General features: G+C 35.6%; 1 protein-coding gene across 1 annotated transcript in view; it reads left to right on the top strand.

Moving 5' to 3' along the window:
* Nucleotides 1-3,494: 3,494 nt before the first annotated feature.
* Nucleotides 3,495-18,764, top strand: part of LOC124369736 (acetylcholinesterase-like) — a 232,858-nt gene continuing 217,588 nt past the window's right edge. Inside the window, exon 1 of the mRNA XM_046827802.1 lies at nt 3,495-3,590. The gene's annotated coding sequence lies outside the window, so the exon portion shown is untranslated. The remainder of the gene's footprint in view (nt 3,591-18,764) is intronic.

Genomic DNA, 18,764 nt, shown 5'->3' with positions numbered 1-18,764 from the left:
ATGGGGGCAATCTTAAAGTCCATTGTTAGAAATTTATTTTGACGATGGAAGGATTGTAAGGAAACAGGATTTTTTCCGGATATTTGCTATCGTTCAGTGAAACAACAAATCAGTAACACTACGTTGTCAGTCGTTGGTTGTTGGTAGACGAATGCAGACGTATTGTGACCTTTATTCTGTAGTTCAGTTTTAATGATTGGTTTTGTGTATAGTTTCTTTTAGTGCATGTTTTTAGAGTTAGTGACGTTGACACACAACATGTTGGTTGTGATTTCTGGCTTAGGCGTGCCACAGCGCTTTGGTATGATTTGTTTATTTTAACCGGTTTGTAATTATGTATTAGGATATTTATTTACCTGAAGAAGAGACCAGATTGCAGATCTCGAAACGTAGTGTTACTGATTTTATGTTTCATTGAACGATGGAAAATGTCCGGAAAAATCCTGTTTCCTTCACAATCTTAAGGTGTTATGATAAGGAGGAAGCTCAGCTACTAATAACTGGGTAGTAGGTCGAGTTGGCTCCGTTATCAACATGTGACACTGTCGCTATCACTTAATCAATTATTGCAAAATTTCCGACTCCTACATTTAATTTAACAAGTATTATATTTGTATCTTCATAATTTGTAATAAAATGAGACAAAATTACCATAAACAAGTTAAATTAATTATCCTTGTAAGTTAGAATGAATAAAAAACAAACAAAAAGCAAAACCGAAGTGTATTATTTAAAGCCATATTAAACATAAAATGTAAGTTCAGTAATCAATAAACTAACTTTTCTACTTGCCGTCTTTCGTAATTTAAATAAAAAGTAAACATTTGCATTGTAAGTTTCAGATAATGGCTGTAGAAGATTGGTCATAAGTCCAGCGCATTTAAATCGGTATGTTCATCTAGGAGCGCCAGCAATGTACTAAGGCGTGGAGACCTGAGGAGACAGCGCCTGGAAGATCGCCAAGGACTAGTCGGTCAGTTGAGACTCCAGGGTGGTTGGAGTATTCCTGCCCCCGCCTCTTATTCTCCTTTAGGTTTTGGTACTGTTTATAGTTACGAGTGGTAGTGATTGGTCCACGATTCGTCTGTATAAGCTACAACCTAAGAGCAAAATAAATCATAGACCTGCTTATACATTGCTCCTGTTATTTTATTCCTTCCTTTAACTGTGACCTGTGTACTCTGAAATCAAACAGCCCATTGTTGGCTGAGCAATCTTATGTAATTATATTAATATCCTTGAGAGGATTTTCTCATAGCATCGCATGAGGGTAAGATATATCGCATATATCCTAGTCTTGGATCCATACATCCGCATCTTAAGTACAACGGATTCTTGATGTGGAATATGAATGAGTTGATAAACACTATCTATTAACTTTCCTCCTGTACATTCTGATGTCAAGTCTTCATATTTATATAAAACCCCAGCACGGTAATAAATTACTGGAAAGTGTTGAGTTGTTCGGATTCTTCATTCGTTGTTGGTGTTAATTGTGAAACTAATATCAAAATGCTCGTGAGTGCACTATTTAAAATTATATTATGCACCATTTTTATGGTCCACTGTGTTTTAGAAGTGTCGTTGAAATCAGAAGATAAATGAACATCCGAAATTACGTCATTGAATTATCGGAGGAAGCTAAAAGCGTGGAGAAGCGTTGTGGGGTTTTACTTCTACAGTATTAGAATATTGAGGTATATGCACAGAACCAATCATATATTTCCATCCTTAACAGCCTATAATAGTCCAAGCATTATTGCTCATTCCGAATAATGGCTGTTATCTCACCATGTATTAGCCTCTTTCACACGCTAAATAAATTACACCCTATCAAACAGCAATTTAGTCTTCACAAAAATGTACTTTTTACGTTATTAATTTATCTACAAATACCTTTTGTGGATGAGAACAGTTGCGTTACACGGGCTTAATTCTCACCTGCTGCCGCACTTAAAGGAGTTCCACAGAGGTCGATGTTCGGGATTGTGCTCTTTATTCTATTTTATTTATTACTGACCTACCTTTCTTTACAAGTATTAGAAGAGTAGGCTAGGGGATGATTGTTTGCTGATGATCTTACTTCAATGGGTTTCTCAAAATCTTCTTCCTTGTAAATAACGATAACAAATTTAATATATAACTTTCATATAAATCAATACACATAGTGCTAGTCACTTTTCTTCGTGTGTTGGTGATTCACTTATCAATCAGTCTCCTTTCACAAAATATCTTTGAATTTACATTGAAAACATTTAATATTTACTGATATCTTTGAATCAATATATAAAAAGCTTCCGGAGTTTATGTTTTGAAAGCAATTTCTTCGAATCAGGATACGAAAGGGTTTTAGCAACGTATTATAGACTAATATAACACCTATCTTAGCTGTGGTGTAGAAATCTGGGGATACGAAAATAGGATAACAGACCTAGTCACCTTTTATAGATTTCAAAAAAGGGCTGTTCGAGGAATTTTTCATATTAAGCTCAGGCTCTCTTGTAAGTCATATTTCCGAAAAAAAAAACAAACTAATGACATTCCCTTTAATCTACGTAGTATCCAGACTAATCATACCAACAATTTCCTTACAAATATCACAATTACAATATTTAAACCCACTCTGCCGGATTTGCTGAAGATTGAAGGTACTAAGCGTGTGTTTGAGAGGCAGTTAAGAGCTGTTGTTGCATGATTGCCACTACAGCGTTGAGGATTTCGTCCCAATAATATTAGTTTTATGACCATAATTAAAAGATGGTTTTAATTTCTTAACGCTAACTTTAAGTAGATTTATAAGTAAACATTCATGTTTTACTTTTCTATGTTAAAACTAAATTAAAGTTTAATTAACAAAGATATGACTATTATGTAGCTGTTTGAATGAAGAATTTCTTTATTTCTTTCTTCTTTCTAACTGTGGTCAGAAAGAAATTGTAGTCAGCCACTATTTGGACTGTGTAAGATACTATACCAATGAAGAAGAGAAATTATTTCTAGTGATTTCCAGCCAAATCGGTAATAATTTTGTGTTTGCAGAAAAGCTCATACAAATTTAATTTGACTGGAGATATGGACCATTGTACAGTTTATTCATCCTGGGATTGTTCGATATGGCTAGGGCTGAATTGATACAAAATAGAGTCAAAGAAATATAGAGAATAAACTATAAACATATTTTTGTGATTAGAGCTTAACCCAGTCTCTGGCAGAGAAATATGCAGTCCTTCGTTTAGATTGGTGGCTTTGACTTGAAGGATGGTGAGATCTTTCTAGTTTTCGCCCTTCTGAGGGGTAACCTTGAAGGGTTTTATTACATCCAGCAAAGACCCCACCTGGATGACCGGGTCACCACAATCAATACCATGCAAACACCCAGGCGCGCGGCGCGGAGTCACGTGTGAGTGTTTACGTACGCTACGCTAGACGCCTGGAACCGTGGGCGTCGCGTACGCCTGCGCCGGCTACCGGGACGTCGCGGCGTCAGTCCGGGCCCACATCCCGAGCCAGCGCCACCGGCTACTCCGGACGTCAGTGTATCATGTAGAGTTCAAGGTCAGGCGGTCAGCCAGTGTACATCTGCTGGAAAGGTCAGTAATCAAAAAGGCACTTACCTCCCAAGCTACAAAACAAGATTTCAGATCACCCACGTATCGTGATCACATGTTAAAATTATACACCTCAATATTGTTTTACCGCGAGCGGCAATTTAAACATCTATTATATTATTTTCAAACAAATAAAACATCATTCAAAATGAATAAAATTAAGGTTGCACAGTTCAACACGCATAATATAAAATAACTGTGCTATTTTCAACTGCAAAAATACGATTATCATGTATTTATGTACGATCAACGATGAACGTAAAAATAAATAAAGTTGAAGTAAGCGCTCAGAGGTTGACGCACTCCCTGGATACGCACGTAGCAACAAGTAGTTGTAGTGTCTTTTACGCTTCGCCGCGTCGACCTTGATTATCGACGTCTTTCAGGGGAGTAAAATGCTGTTGGGGGAAAGATGGGTCCATTACATTACACATTTTATATTAAAGAACAATGCAGGCAGTAAAGAGGTTGATGCATTTTATTATTAAAATTTATATCAAACGTGCGAATCGTGGGATTTAATGAGTTTAGAATGTTATTTCACAATGTATGATAAATAAAGTTGTTATTTATATTCAAAACATGATTTAATACCCTTTCAGAATCATTTTTAAAGAATTACATTAAATTTTTTGTTTATTAAACTTACATTTTTATATTAAAACTAAGTAGGTATATTAAGTACGCATTTCTTAAACTTATCGAAATCATTTACAGAAAACGTTATTTTACTTAGAGTTCAAATGGTACAGGATAATATTTGATACCTGAATGCTTTATTGAATCTTACATTTAACAATTTTAATTAGGGATTCATCAAACCAACGTACAGAATCAATCGCCACCAGGTAAGTCATACATATTTGAATCAGCAGAAATACTTAATTGTTAACATTAAGTAGTAATTAAAAAATTATTTAAGTTGATCCTGAATATTATAAAAACATATAACGCTGTAAATTATCTTTTGTATTTTCATTTACAACAATAAACATTCTCATTGACTTAATTTATGTTATTTGAACGAGTGGAGGGGTCTGAGCATATAGCTCTAACATGAATAATACTAGAGTAGTTTGAATTTGGATTATACAAATATGACTTTTTAAAACCATTTAGTGATTATAGATTTTTTTATTACAATGAATCCAGTAAACTTCTTTTAATTGCACTGGAATATACAATAATTCATTGTAGGTTTCAGTTAATGCTTACAGAAATGTACATGTATGTATTGTTGCTCAGACTTCTCAAAAGTGGATGGACACTGTTAAAAGTACTTATGTTAGCCATCCAATTGTTAATCTATTTACAACTACATTCTACAGAGCGTGTTTCAAACAAATTCTAAATTATATTAATGTTTTACTACCCAGTAGGGAAACTTCGGTGGTTTCGGTGGTTATTGCAGAGTTAATAGGAATGTTTATTTGTCATATTTCATATTTTTATATGTAAAATAGTTCCCACCGCAAGTAAAACCGTTTATTTCTATATTTGGACTTGCTTTAGAACATTAATCAGATTGCGTACGACAATTTCAGTAAGTTCTTAACTGTTCTTCTGTGGATTCATGAACTACAAACTATGTTAAACGCATTTAATTTTCTTAAGTTGCCGACATTTCTTAAATGTTCTTCACTATTTGACCGTTTAAAGTATTTTTTTTATTTCATAAAGCCTCTTTAATCAACAATTTTTAGGATTGCTGACAAAATAAATCATCCAACTTGCGAAGGACTTGTAAACGCCTTAGTTGTTTCCAATTCAATATAATACGAGCTGTCAATTTATCGTATATTACACTTATCCTATTTAAAATTTTTTATTAAGCATTGCCTCGCAATAATCTTTGTAACTTTAAAACCTTTGTAAAAAAATACCAAGGATTTGTAAAATATTTAGGGATAGAGTGAATCCACTTAGTCAAATTGCTCTCAATCCAGCGAGGAGTGCAAAATTCTAGTGTTAATAAATGACCAGCTTTTCCTTGATACGTTTGAAACATAAACGATAGCTTAACTTCTCGCTATAAAATAAGTTTTGTACCCATTTTATACAGAACGTTTAAAAGTTATTTAGTTGGATAATCATGGATAATCACTTCACTTTTGGAACACATCCTTGGCGTAAAATGAATAGATATTCCGACTGGGATCACTGTTTCGTACATGCTTACAAGCTCATCAAAAAAATTATAAAAACTAACTTTCTCAACACAGGCAGTAAAACAACAAAATAAAGTTTTTGTTTTTAAATTTTTTTCTGAAATGGCCTATTAAATAAAATCTAACACCCCGTTTTTGTTCCACCTGATATACTTTATATATTTTTATACTTCATGGAATAATTTTAAAATCTGATTACGTCCAGCAAGAAGTCTCATTATATCAGGTTTATTCATATTGTCATAAATTGTAATACTTTTGATTTCACAGAATATATCAATGATTGCTTTCACTTAAATTCACTATGCTATGTTCACCTCAAGATTTGTCTAAAAACGTCGTACTGGTTCCAGAGGCATCGATGCCACCGAGTCAGTCTAGATGCATCCCTCTGTAAAAACACACTGGTCTTATTTTTAATGCTCAAGTCCACTAAAACATCCCTTGCACATTTTAAAACTTTAAATTGGTGTAAAAATTCATGGTTTACAAGTACAAATGCACCAACTGCCCAAGAATTAAAAAATTCAAGAGATACCGTAATTTGAAAAACCAAATATTTTGTACTACAAATAATAACAGACGTAGTTCAAAAGTGGTCTACTTTAAGATATATGTCCATAATAATAAAATATATTATATTTACTTTAATATCAATCTCAGAAATATTTGCACATGACTACGCAACAACTTGAACGAGCACAGCGTAGAAAGATTTGGTAGTTTTCTTAAGAGATCAGCCCATTCGTAACTTACGACTACTATGCATAAAAGTTATAGAAATTATAGAAAGTAATGTTCGGTTTTTAGGTATAAATTAAATATTTTGTATATATGATACAAAATGAATTAAAGATTTCGTTGGCACTATTAGTTTAAAACATCTAATTAGTATATACGTTCTTGAATAACTTATCATATTGAAGTTCATTAAATTAGGAATATTCATGATTTAGAATCGTTTTGTGAAAATATACCTTCATTAACCATAATTTTTATTTATAAGAAAACAATCATTAGAATTTATAATTAAACGAAATTTAAAAATATTTTCATACGATCTCAATAATTCAAACAATGCGTTTGCCAATAGTATTTTTCCCTCAAAAGTAAAGTTTTGTTGTTTTGTTATAACTTTTTATTTAGTACTTTTACAAAAGTTCGGTATACGGCTACTTATTAATTATACAGATTTTATTAAAGTATAGATATTAGTCTTAAAAAAAACTTTGAGTTGACTTTAAAACCAAATTTATTTGGTTGAAACAATGTAAACTATTTTTAAAATTCTTAAAATCGAAAAAATGTTGTTATAAGTTGCATTAGAACAGTTTATCAACTAGAAACCCTCCTAGTAATTTCAATAGCCCACGACAGCACATTATATTTGGAGTAAATATTGGGATACAATTGTAAACGAATGGTTTTGAAGCCTGTTTTGAAATAAAACACTCATACCGTGAAATATAAAGGACTCAAAAACTTTAATTAAAGTTTACTACCATAGTGTTTGAAAATATGTTAAAAGTTGCACACAAACTCTATGGATTTGAAGGAAGAAAATGTATCAAGTAATTTTTTTTGTAAGTTTAAACATTTTTCTATAATTATTAACTACAAATATGTATTAAGCTTGGATTTAAAAAAATTCAGAAGTTGTTCCATCTCATAAATTAAATAAAATTTTATTAAACATATCTATGTGAAATTGTAAATTTGTCATAAAATCTGTTAAAATAAACGTAGAGACCTCTAGTTTGCATTATTGGATTTCTTTTTTTATTCGCTTTAAAATGAGGGGTCACATGATAGGGTTTTGTATTTGAAAATTTTTAGTTGCCCCTCTTTACCCCCCTTTAGAAAAGGGGACAAAATTTTCAACACCTTGAAAAATTAAAAAGATATGTTATAATAGGTAGGGTCAAGGTTTCACATATATATCTCGGGCCGTTTAAATTATATCCTGGTGTGCCAGGACATAAAACTCACTCTGTATATATATATATATATATATATATATATATATATATATATATATATAACCTATATACAGCTTAAATGAGAATTTAAGGGTACTTACCAGGAACGTAAATGGTTTATATTGTACTCAACTATTTACTGATTTAATTTTAAGGGAAGCGAAAAAATTGATGGAAATAAAAACAGATTATAATATTTACGTATATTATTGTAATGTTATCAGACTTCGTAATCTCTTTCTTACTATTAGGTCTTGGTGTATACTTTGGAATGCACCAAAGAGAAATTGATGTTCCTAACAGTAAAAGAAACTGTGCACATCTTACTTCAGTGTGGCATTAATGTATAATTATTTTGGTAGACTTTTCTTAACGGAAACGGGGAAAAAACATTTAAAAGATCATTGAAAACATACTTTTTTCAGTAGCAGTAAGTTGAATATGGTAGAAATATACTCTTCTATATAAGAAATATGAACTACAAAATCAAATACATGTTTATGTCAATATTTTGCTACACAAATGTACGAATTAAGTATGTACTATCTTGTTCACAGACATAGACCAATTTATTTAATTCGGTAATGTATGATTGAATGCGCACAAACCATTCTAGAGCCGTACACCGTGTATTCAACAGCTATGTCGTTGTTGTCACTTCATCCAATTAACCTGGTGACTCTTATCACCTTTACACCTTTACACAAGACAAATCGGGCAGGGAATATTACAATGTCCTGCTTAACCTGTGGTTTGGGATTAACATTCTGTTTCCTAATTGAATTAACTAAGTAATATTATTAATTAATATTGCAGTCAAGAATATAAACTCAGAGGCATTACCGTCATATATTGTTTACAGTACTCTTGTGGCAATAAGTAGTTTGAGGTTACAGTCGGAAATATCATTGACATCTCTAGGACTTTTGGCAGCTCTAACCATTTTACATAAACTTTATAACCCATCGCTCTTGTTGGTTTGTTGCTTTTAAATCACCTCAATTTACCTTCAGGAAAATATTGGTTCATCAATCATCACATTTATATAATGTGTTGTCTGTAGATTTTAATACAAATTATACTAAAAATGGGTTGTTAATTGAACTTTAATTAAATTAAATTAAACATTTCAGAATTCAAATTAAAATTAAAATTACTTTATTTGTGTCATATATACATGCAATAAAATTTGTTGGACCTTACTCTTGACAAAACGAAATGTGTAACACGTGAGTCTGCAAAGTTTCAGGAGTTTGTTTCAGTTCCTGAACAATCAGTATATACTTATATTCAAAGAACTAAGCAAATAAAAGTTATATTTCTGAAATTTAGCATTCCTGAGTTATTAACTATGTTACTTAACCCAACTGTAACGGTTTCGTATTTATTGCTGCAAAAATTAAATACATGTAAAATACTTCTGAGTGTCATAGGCTTCCTTTGAGCTAAAAGAATTAGGGAACGATTTGTTAAGCTTTGAGACGTTAAGTTCATCTATTGGTTGAGTTCATTAACAGGTTCTCGAATACTTCATAGAACAAAGGCTGGCACTGAAAAAATTGCAGTTTGAATGCAAACGATTAATTTTGTACTTGGAACTGTTAGGTTTAAACCAGGAAACATAGTTAAAAATGAAACAGGAAATTCACTAAATAAAGACTGGGATTAATTAAAAAAGTTTACTTTTTCACTTTGTTACAAAAGAATTCTCGTAAGAAATGTTACAGATTTAAACTCCTTATTGGACGGGCTCCCCCATTTATTAGAATTATATTATTATTTATATGACCTAATAAAATTACAAAATTACAGTTTTTATGAAGTAAACTATATAATTTTATACATGCTTATTCTCAAGCTATCGTTATACTTATGATATAACAGTAAATATAAGTATAGCTGCTAATGTAGGTTTTGTTATTTCGGCCAACAATTAAGTTTACTTTTTATTCCCGAATATGACACACAATCTAGAGTAATACTTATTAAGCTACGTGTGATTATACGTGTAATTATCAACTATAAACATATTATATGCAATAATTTTTCGTAAATAAGATGTTTACTGTATTTGTACTGTCCAGAACTTTAACTTTTATTTGTTAGTTGGATATATACACTCTTTGGTAATATAAACTCCTGTTTAGGGTATCACAACACGAAATATTCAACAAACTTCACCTCAATCGCAGAGCCCTTTAACAAAATCACGTATGTCTACCATATGACGCTTCTTCTCTGTTCTCTTAGGAAAAGGAGCTTAGAAATTTCACTTCGTCTTAAAAGGACGTTTGTTGTGCTTCCGTAGTGACAGGATATTCTGGGTCAGTAAGGTTAGGGATAGGGCTACCTCCTGTCGAGATCCATAAGGAATGATTTTGGGCATTAATCTCGGTCATGTCTCCTTGAAAGAGGGGGTGGCCAGATACCAGCTTTTCCAGTTAAAGCAGACATGTCTATGCTAGCTACAGCTTTTAACACTTAGGAAGCATTCCACCAATTCTAACGGTTATCCCCCAAAATAGACTAGACCTATTGATCTACCCTTGTACTCCAATATCTAGACGTTTCCGGTTTATGTGCCACTCCTGGAAATTCATATATTTAACCGTATTAAAGTGACATGTCAGTTTTTTATGTACTCACTGTATATTAAACTGGAGGGTATAAAATAGCCACGCTTCTTTAGTGAAGGGAAAAACAGCAGCTTTGAGTGAATTTGCGATAAGACCAAATGTATCGCATAAGCTACCCACTAGGTCCTGATGCTCAGTGGTAGATGAATTGCCATCGTGTTAAATGCACAAGTCACAAGAACTATATATTATTACTTACTAAATACAAAAAACTGTTTTTAGTAAAGTGAACATGTCATCTGTATCAAAATACAGGAAATAAGACAGAACACCACCCACCTTGGGGGCCCCTAGTAGGCATTGCCCCTACCGTTGTTCCCCAAAAAGAGAGGTGGTAACCATTCTTTCCGTTATTAAAGCCTAAACCCAGTGTCCAGTTTGTCTATTGGTGGCATGAGCAATGATTGAATCAACGATAGCCGCATTAAAGTGCTAAAAACACCTACAATGTATAAAAATACATCCATAACCAAAATTAAGGTTAGTCGATACCAGACTTCTGCTAGTTATTTACGAAAACCATTCTAGACCATATGAACAATTTCCGAAAGCATGTACAAAAATGCTTAGAAGGAAAAGATCCAACTATACCGTAAGCCAGTGAACAAGGCATATCATAGACTGGTAATCTCTATTGCATTACTCCTTAGAATGAAAATGAAAATGAAATATGCCTTTAATTAAGAGGCGGAGTTAGGGCTATTTAGCCCTCTCTACCACTCAACCTCACACAATATACAGATATATATGTATGTACATTGAATGACCTTAACTAATAACAATTTAAATTTTAAATTTAAATTAATGCTTTTTATTTAAGGTAATGCTGCTTTAGAATGGCAGGGTACCTTGGATCTTTTTAACCCAACAGGACAGACCTAAGCTCTAACTAAGCTGTATTGTTAATCATATTTTTTTTATTATAATTTTCAACTATTTCCCACAAAACTATCCTCTCCTTGAACAAAATCAAATTTGTGTTTCTTGGATTTCTGTCGATAACATTTTCTAGCTTTATCTCGCATATGCTAACTTAACTGTAAACATAATCATGGAGGGTTAGTTCATTATACATGCCAGTCATGTATCGTGTTGATCATGGCCTCCTTCATTAAAAGTCACCATTGCTCCCATACTAGTTCTATATTTGCAAGCGTTTTCCCCTTTTGCTAATCTGTTTATTCTAAAAGTAACTTGCCTCTATTATTGATAATGTAGATCGGCATTATTATAAGGCTTTGGCTTAGCTCATCGTTAAGCTAACTAAATCATTATTTTGGCAGAAATTGTCCCGCATAGATTTCGTATGCACGTGACTAACGTCTATAAGTAAATTGCGACGGTGCTTGAAGTGACAAGGGACTTTCACGTGTGGGACTTTACGTAATACAGAGATTTCCCTTTTCATTAATATTGGTTTAGCTCGTTGTGGACAGGTTTTGAGGGTCTTGCTCCCAAATTTTGGAATTGCAACAGAAATTTCGCTATTATACCTTGAAATGAAAATAAAATGAAATGAAAAATGCCTTTATTACAGAGGTGGAGTTAGGGCTGTAAAGCCCACTTTACTATTCAACCTCGTACCATGTACAGTAAATTTACAATAATTAAATATAGAATAATGTAAACTGTTAACATACTTATACTTTATAATAAAATGTAAACAAAATTGCTTAATTTACATAAAATTACTCATAAACTTAAAAATATAATTCTTAACGAAAGATAGAGAAAAGAAGCAAACAATGTAAAAGAGAAAATAAAAAGAACATTAAGACATTAAATGCCCCAAACACACTCGCTGACACGCCGCAAGCACCACCGCCCGTCACCCCACTGTCCCCCTCAGTAGCAAGTCCCTGGCCCTCTCTCCAAAGCACGTACGACCTCAGATACTTCTAATATCATCAGGGAGAGCGTTCCAAAGGCGACAAACCTATTAAAAATATTTTATCTATGAATTGGAATTGATAGTAAAGCCTTCCCTTCTAGTATGTCGTTTACTAATATCAGAGATAGAATTGATTTAGTATTGATAAATGAATGTAGAATGAAAATAATATGTAATAAGCATAGTTATAGAAGTTTCATAAGTGGATAATTGCTGAGCAAATAGTGAAACGTGCTCCTGACGTCTCAGTTTAAAAATATATCTAATACTTTAATTCTGTGTACGCTAAAGTCTGTCCGATTGCTCAACAGTCAAATCACTGATCACAACGTTACATTAGTTAAAGGGTGGAAATATAAGTGTCTTAGCTAGCACCACCTTAATATTGAACGGTAAATACAAAGCACACTTTTTTACACTGTGAATGTCATCAAAGACTTTGATACATATCATTGTAACAATGTCAGCACATTCCAGGACTGTATTCATAGTAGGTCCGAGACTGTTCAGTTGATACATATCATTGTAACATGGTCATCACATTCCAGGACTGTATTCATAGTAGGTCCGAGACTGTTCAGTTTATTTTGGTAATTTAGTTCAGGACTTTTAAGTTTTATTTTCGGTGTGGTATCAGGGTTAATCAATATCAAGTTATCTATAATAATTTCTTGCGCCTTTTTTCACTCAGTCGATGTTCAGAACTCTAGCCCATAAGTTAATCGCTTCAATATCCAAGTTGAGTAGTTACAACACAGAAGTGTCTAGTATGCTAAGTAAACAGTGAACTTATGTTTGTAAATCACCGGCGTAAAGATTTATATTTGAATATTGAATGATTGAAGTAATATCGTTTATGTAAAGTGGGAATATAATGGGCCCAATAACGGAGCCCTGTGGAACACCCCTCGTAATAGTTTTCCAGTCAGACATTTTATTCCCTTCCTTCACTCATTGCCTACATCCATTGGGGTAAGACTAGACCCGAAACCATCGGAAAACCCATACTTCTTTAATTTTATGAGGAGAAGGGAGGTATACGCAGTCAAAGGCATAAGAAAAATAAAACAGTATTAAAATGGTCACTAGTCTCTTATCAATTTCTAATCGGATATCATCGGTATATTCAATAAATCTGTCGTAGTACTATGATTAGATCTAAATTCCGATTGGAATTCTATTCTATTCTATATAAAAATATAAAGTACATTTTTTATGATACAGGTTTTGTCATAAAAAAATGGTGCGGTTACGAACACGGTTTAAAGAAAACCCAATTTACTTACAGTTAATGTTGTTTATTCATCTAATTTTTCGCCTCAAACAGTTTTTACACAATTAATACATTTCAATATGTGCACCCTGATACCGCCCATCGCCGCCCGCACACCCACAGCAAACATCAGGGAAGCGCGCGCCCATGGCGGCGAAACGGGATTGCCGGATCAAAAAACTAGGTAAAAAAAAAACACCGTGGTCAGCATACTCAGGTTCATTTACTTCGAAAACACAGGCCTATCCTGTCAATATAATTATGTATAAATATATTATACTATAAATTAAAAAAAATAAAAGTGCCTGCAGTAGTATATCTCAAACAATCTCCGTCAGGTGCACCTGCATACAAAAATTAGAAATGCCATAATTTGAAACAAGAAATGCCAATTCCACCCGGTATCCTTCGGCTAAGGGCGGGCTCCTAATGAAATCCAAGAAATAACTAAATAATATCTAAAACTAACTTAAAACTAAATAACAAAATATAAACTATATAAATGGCAACAATAACAATATCACAGGGTATCACAGGTGTTGAATAGTAGGTATGTCCATCATGGTGGCCGTCCTTCAGCAGCTAGCGCAAAGGCGAAGTTTCTCTGCGACCACCGCATGATGGAGAGATGACAGGATAAAACAATTCATCCCTTGGACCCTGAAACCAGGTTTCAACCTAGTACCCTTTTAAAGTTAATAATAATTAATAAATAGTTGCCAAACAAATATTGAATTTTAATAAAAGTACAGTTGCCAAAAGTTATATATCAAGAATTTTAATTAAGTTAAATTACCAAAATTTCAAATATCACAGACCAATCAATTACTGATAAAAATTAAAATAAACCTTAATATAGAAGCTGGTAACATTAGAAAACAATAAATAAACAAGATATTCCATTTGAAAGACTAAAACAATAAGTAATAAAGGAATTTATTTGAGGTATACGCAGTAGCCTACCATACGTAACAATTTGGTTCAAACATATTTAAAACAGGCATTTATTGACAGAATAGGCTCAAAATTGGTGATGAAAAGCAGGGGGAAGGGCATTCTGCACTTAAAAAAAAATTCCCCACTCAAAACAACAACCCCAAGGAAAGTTAGAATGAAAATCCCTCTGTCCACAGAACAAAAATTAAGCGTATTACTCTTGGTGAAAAAAAAAAATTTAATGATTAGGAAAAAACTGATGGCCAAAAGTAGCAGCCTATTAACAGGAAATCTAAAATTTAAAATTTGATGGCAGAAGGCCTTAAATTAACCAAGTAGGCTAAAAGGGGGAGTTGTGGGCTAAAGACCCGAAGAACGTTACATCTCTCAGAAGGCTTAAAAATTTAGTAAAATGAACCTTCAGCAGTCTCTCTGGGTTTGTTTACAAAAAACTACATAACAAGTGACACATTACAAACAATATTGGCTGCAGAAAAAAAGGAACTGTAACATAAGCCTAGGACTGGTCCTCACTGAGAGACAGAAAATTAATTTAAGCCGAATAGAAAGGGTGAAAACTAATAGAAGTGAAAGAGAATTAATTTGAAAGCCAATTTAAAATTTTAGTTAACAGCCAGAAGTACTGAAAACTAATAAAAAGCAAAACTACAATTCTGAAAACCATGTGCTCTTAACCTTCACAGTTTGAAAAATGAAAATAATCACTAAAATTTAAAAGAAAGCAAAACTTACTCATCAGTGAGGGGCCCGTCAACTTAGCTGCACATGTTAGAAGGAGAAATGCTCAGCAAACTAACAAACACTTAATTAACAAAATAAATTAAACTGGAGCTGCTCCCTAACTAGTACAGCACGGCTCGGAGTCTTTGCCACTCTGCCGGGAAAGGCCAAACGCCTTCAAAAGGACAGTCGCCTCTGCAGCCAATAAACCACACACACACTATATAAAACACACATGAGCCGGGGAGATATAGGTATAGAACCGGCTCAGACTCCCCCCCCAAAAGGAGGAACTCCCCTCTGTTAATTTCTTCAAAATGAAGAACCAAACGAAATGCCTCTCCCCCCAATGGTGTTGAAGAAATATAAACCGGAAACCCTTAAGTCTGCAGAAGGGAAAACCAAGAAAATCCAGTTGGAGGCAAGGAAACCCTCCAAAGAGTAGTGTGGGTACAAAGAAGAACACAGGAACCTTGATCGGGAAGAAGGAGCAGAGGTGATCAGGCCTCTGGACCTAAAACCCTCCCGCACAGACTAAGGAGAAATCACGGATGACTCCGGCAAGCTTCAGATGGGATATGTGCGCCTTCCTGAAAATCTTCCCGGACTGAGGATCTCCCAGTCGGGCAGTCACCGGAGTCAGAAACTTCAAGATGCGGTGGGGACCAGTCCACCTGTAGCAAAGTTTAGCAGCTCTTTTATCCACAGCCGAACTGACTGGGTGAGCCTTGCAGTAAACTAGATCCCCCACCTGGAAGGGATTGGCAATACGACCTCGGTTGTACTTCCTCCTTACTAACTCCCTAGCCCGAATGAGATTCCGCCTGGCTGCCTCCCAAGTGGCTTTTCACATCGGGAGTACCAGGAGTGGCAGAAGATCGCTAATTTTTCCAAAGGTTTTGCCAAAGGGTTGTTTGGCGGAAAGCCAAATAAATAACTCGAAAGGTACCGCCTTGTGACTTTCATGCTGGGCCGTATTAAAGGCAAATTGGATCCAAGGTAAGTTGTTGATCCCAGGTGGTCTGATTTTCCGCATGAAAGGCAATGAGAGCAGATCGAAGATTGCGATTAAACCGTTCGGGCGTGAGAAGGTTGAGGATAGAAAGGGGAAGTAGTCACATGGCGGATTCCCGTGCCCAAAGCACATTCTTTTAAAGATATTGGAGACAAACTGTGAACCATTATCGGAAACTAAGGTGGCGGGGATTCCAAAGTGTTGAAAGAAATGGGTTACGAAGTGCTTGCACCGTGAGCTGCGCGGTAGCACTCCGCAATGGGAACAACCAAACAAACTTGGAGAAGGCATCCACACAAACAAGTAGGAACTTATTTCCGGACTTGCTACGCGGGAGAGGCCCAACATAGTCAATGAAAACCTTCTCCAAAGGTTTTTTTTTTCCGCCACCTCAGATGACAAAAGACCCAACTTGGTATTTTGAGCGGGTTTGCTTAGCGAGCACAGTTCACAAGAAACGTACTCGAGCGGCAATATCCCGGTCCATACCTTTCCAGATGAACTGATCCCTAATCTTCGCGATGGTCTTATGAATTCCTAGATGTCCACCCACAGGAGAAGAATGAAAATACTGAAAGACCATCGGTACAAGAAAGCTTGGCAGCACTAACTTAGGTTTTCTCCGCTGCTTGTCACGGCCAGCATAGAGCACCTCGGTACAGAAAATAAGGAGGGTGGGCACCTCCGTTTTTAAGCTCATTGATGATAGCAGTCAGCTCGGGATCCTTAAGTTGGTGTGTGGAACAATGTCCCGAAAATGCCAGAGGAAAATCTAGGAGCACGCCCACAACATGGCGGCTCTGATAAATTCTGGTGGTCGTTGGGTAAGTGATACATGCGTGACAGAGTGTCCGCTATGATATTTTGGGTGCCTCGCACGTGCATGCACTGTGAACTTAAGGGCAGAAATTTGGACTACCCAGCGACCAATCTTCCCGAGCTGACGGGGTGGGCAAGGAGCCCAAGAAAGTGCCTGGTTTGTCGGTTTCCAACAAAAATTCTTTATGTTCTAGGTAACGTCTGAACTTGTTAATTCCAAACACGACAGCCAAACATTCCAGCTCATAAACAGAACAACTCTTCTTCTCACAAGGGGTTAACGTGCGTGAAGCATAAGCTATGGGCTGCCGGATACCATCTACTTCTTGCGATAAAACAGCAGCAACGGCTAAGGAGGAAGCATCAGTTTGCAAGACGAACTTACGACTGAAATCAGGCATAGCCAAGACTGGAGGCTGCATCACTGCCTCTTTCAGCTGCTCAAAAGCAGTCTGTTGCGCTTCACCCCACTCAAACTTGGCACCCTTTTTTCCTAAGAGAGTTCAGTAGGGGCCGCCACTTCAGCAACATTGGGATGAAACGACGATAAAAATTTATCATTCCCACAAAACGGGCAATCCCCCTTGGGCATCCTTAGGAGGAGGAAACTCCCTGATTGCCTGGGTTCTCTCTGGATCAATACAAACACCTCGAGAAGAGACAAGATGACCCAGAAAACGATAATTTCAGGCTGAGCAAAACTCACCTTTTCAGGATTGACGGTAAGGCCAGACTCTCGCAGCCTAGTTAGAACTTCCTCTAGATGAGTCAAGTGCTCCTCATAACTCTCACTGTACACAAGCAGGTCATCCAGATAGTTGAACACGAACTTAAATTTGACATCATGAAAGATAGAATCCAGGAGTCTGGTGAGTGTTTGGGCCCCCACAGCCAAGCCCATAGGCACTCGGGTGAACTGGTACAAATTCCAAGGCACACAAAAAGCAGTGAGAGGTCGAGACTCGTGTTTTAGTGGAATCTGATGGTATGCCTGGTTAAGATCAAAAATGGAGAAATACTGTGGCCTTACCAAACCAGTCGAAAGCAGAATGCAAAATCGGGGAGAGGCACGGAGTCAATTTCTATCTGAGCATTGAGCTTTCGATAATCCAGGACCAATCTGGACTTCCCATTAGGTTTCGGCACTACGAAACGCTGGACTGGAAAAATTTGAGCAAGACGGCTCGATCACCCCCACTCTTAAAGTAAATCATCAATCATATTTCTCAGAATCTCCATCTTGGGCGGAGCAAGCTTATATGGATGGGAACGTACAGGAACGGGTGTCTGTAAGACGAATCTCGTATTCCAAGAGATTGGTCGTACCCAGTTTGTCAGTAAGGACTTCAGGAAAACTGGAACAAATCTGCCTTATGTCCTCAGCCTCTTTCGGCGTAAGATGTCCTAGTTGGTCAGGAGGAGTCAAGCTCTTATCTTCCATCTCTAAGGCAGCAGTCCCACGAGACTCGACATCAGAAAAGGGAACGAGCACCGCCTGGCGAAAGCAAAGAAAACATGACTGGAGGCCAAATCCAAAATCATGCCAGTTTTTCCGATAAAATCTGCTCCCAAGATGAAAGGAAAAGGTCAGGTCCTTAGCCACCAAAAAAGCTCCAATCCCAAGAGAAAAATAATTAAATTTTGATGTGAATTGGGCACTACAGATAATAGGTAAAGGTGTGCGTGAAGCAGTCCAGC

This window comes from Homalodisca vitripennis, chromosome X (genome assembly GCF_021130785.1).
Source record: "Homalodisca vitripennis isolate AUS2020 chromosome X, UT_GWSS_2.1, whole genome shotgun sequence".
NCBI classification, from domain to species: domain Eukaryota; kingdom Metazoa; phylum Arthropoda; class Insecta; order Hemiptera; family Cicadellidae; genus Homalodisca; species Homalodisca vitripennis.
This window is presented reverse-complemented; position numbering and strand designations above follow the sequence as displayed.